Source organism: Oncorhynchus kisutch, unplaced genomic scaffold (genome assembly GCF_002021735.2).
Source record: "Oncorhynchus kisutch isolate 150728-3 unplaced genomic scaffold, Okis_V2 scaffold1508, whole genome shotgun sequence".
In the NCBI taxonomy this organism is placed as follows: Eukaryota; Metazoa; Chordata; class Actinopteri; order Salmoniformes; family Salmonidae; genus Oncorhynchus; species Oncorhynchus kisutch.
The window spans coordinates 1-2,500 of NW_022263453.1; positions in this window are offsets into that span (position 1 = coordinate 1).

A 2,500-nucleotide genomic window follows, 5' to 3' on the forward strand; every position below is an offset into this window, starting at 1 on the left:
ATGATAGACGAGGAATGTATCCCAAATGGCATCTTTTCCCTATCTAGTGCACTACTATAGACCAGAGCCCTATTCCCTATCTAGTGCACTACTATAGACCAGAGCCCTATTCCCTATCTAGTGCACTACTATAGACCAGAGCCCTATTCCCTATCTAGTGCACTACTATAGACCAGAGCCCTATTCCCTATCTAGTGCACTACTATAGACCAGAGCCCTATTCCCTATCTAGTGCACTACTATAAGACCAGAGCCCTATTCCCTATATAGTGCACTACTATAGACCAGAGCCCTATTCCCTATATAGTGCACTACTATAGAACAGAGTCCTACTCCCTATATAGGTAACTACTTTAGACCAGAGCCCTATTCCCTATCTAGTGCACTACTATAGACCAGAGCCCTATTCCCTATATAGTGCACTACTATAGACCAGAGCCCTATTCCCTATATAGTGCACTACTATAGACCAGAGCCCTATTACCTATATAGTGCATTGCCTTTAGACCAGGGCCCCGTGGGAATTCCTTATCTAGTGCACTACTATAGGACCAGAGTCCTAACTTCCCGTGGGATTCGCTATATAGTGCACTACTATAGACCAGAGTCCTACTCCCCGTGGGATTCCCTATCTAGTGCACTACTATAGAACAGAGTCCTATTCCCTATCTAGTGCACTACTATAGACCAGAGTCCTACTTCCCGTGGGATTCGCTATATAGTGCACTACTATAGACCAGCGTCCTACTCCCCCGTGGGATTCCCTATCTAGTGCACTACTATAGAACAGAGTCCTACTTCCCGTGGGATTCCTTATCTAGTGCACTACTATAGAACAGAGTCCCTACTTCCCGTGGATTCCTTATCTAGTGCACTACTATAGACCAGAGTCCTATTTCCCCGTGGGATTCCTTATCTAGTGCACTACTATAGACCAGAGTCCTACTCCCCGTGGGGATTCGCTATATAGTGCAGCTACTATAGACCAGAGTCCTACTCCCCGTGGATTCCCTATCTAGTGCACTACTATAGAACAGAGTCCTATTCCCTATCTAGTGCACTACTATAGAACAGAGTCCTACTCCCCGTGGGATTCGCTATGGGCCTTGGTCCAAAAGTAGTGTGTATATATAAAGTGCTGTGAAAAAGTATTTGCCTCCTTCCTGATTTCTTTTTTTTTTTTGCAACATTCGTCACACTTCAATGTTTCAGATCATCAAACACACGTTAATATTACACAAAGATAACCCAAGTAAACACAAAATGCAGTTATGTGATAATAAATCAAATGAAGGGAAAATAGCTATCCGAACCTTCATGGCCCTATGTGACAAAGTAATTGAATTTACTGTGGTTAATCACATTTTTTGGAACGCTGAGTTCAATTTCACTAGCCACACCCAGGCCTGATTACTGCCAAGACCTGTTGAATCAAGAAATCACTTAACCTCTCTTGGGTAGGGGCAGTATTTCATGTCCGGATGAAAAGCGTGCCCAAAGTAAACTGCCTGTTACTCAGGCCCAGAAGCTAGGATATGCATATATTGGTAGATTTGGATATAAAATGATGTCTGTGAGTATAACAGAACTGATATGGCAGGTGAAACCCAGAGGAAGAACCATCAAAAACAAATTATGTTCAGCCTTCCACTGTTTCCAATGGCTTTCATGTTTATTATGAGGCGAAGTCCCCACAGATTGCAGTTCCTAGGGCTTCCACTAGATGTCAACAGTCTTTAGAAAGAGTTTCAGGCAGTTTTTTTTTTTTAAACGAGCTAGAAGTTGTAGTTTTGCTAAGTCGCTCCCATTTTGGCTGTAGTGTTTCCATGTGCGTGGGTGAAAGCGCCTTTTGTTATTTGTCTCCGGTAATGAACATACTATTCTCCGTCTTAAAATTGATCATTTATTCATTATTCGTTTATTCATTGGGATTAATTTTGGATGCATTTTGAAGGAGGGAAACCGGTGGATTATTGAATGAAGTGCGCCAGCTAAACTGAGTTCTTATGGAAATAAAGAAGGACTTTACTGAACATTTTTGATGTAACTGGGACCTTTTGGAGTGCCAACAGAAGAAGATCTTCGAAGGTAAGGCATTTATTATATCGCTATTTCTGACTTTCGTGTCGCACCTGCCTGGTTGAATTGTTTTCCATGTTTTTGTATGTGGGGCGCTGTCCTCAGATAATTGCATGGTGTGCTTTCGCCGTAAAGCCTTTGTGAAATCTGACACAGCGGCTGGATTAACAAGAAGTTAATCTTTAGTTTGATGTATAATACTTGTATTTTCATGAATGTTAAATATTTATATTTCTGTAATTTGAAATTCGCGCTCTGCAATTTCACCGGATGTTGGCCAGGTGGGACGCTACTATCCCACCTGCCCATAAGAAGTTAAATAGAACCTGTCTGACAAAGTGAAGTAGGCCAAAAGATCTCAAAAAGCAAAACATCATCCCGGGATCCAAAGAAATTCAGGAACGGATGAGAATCAAAGTAA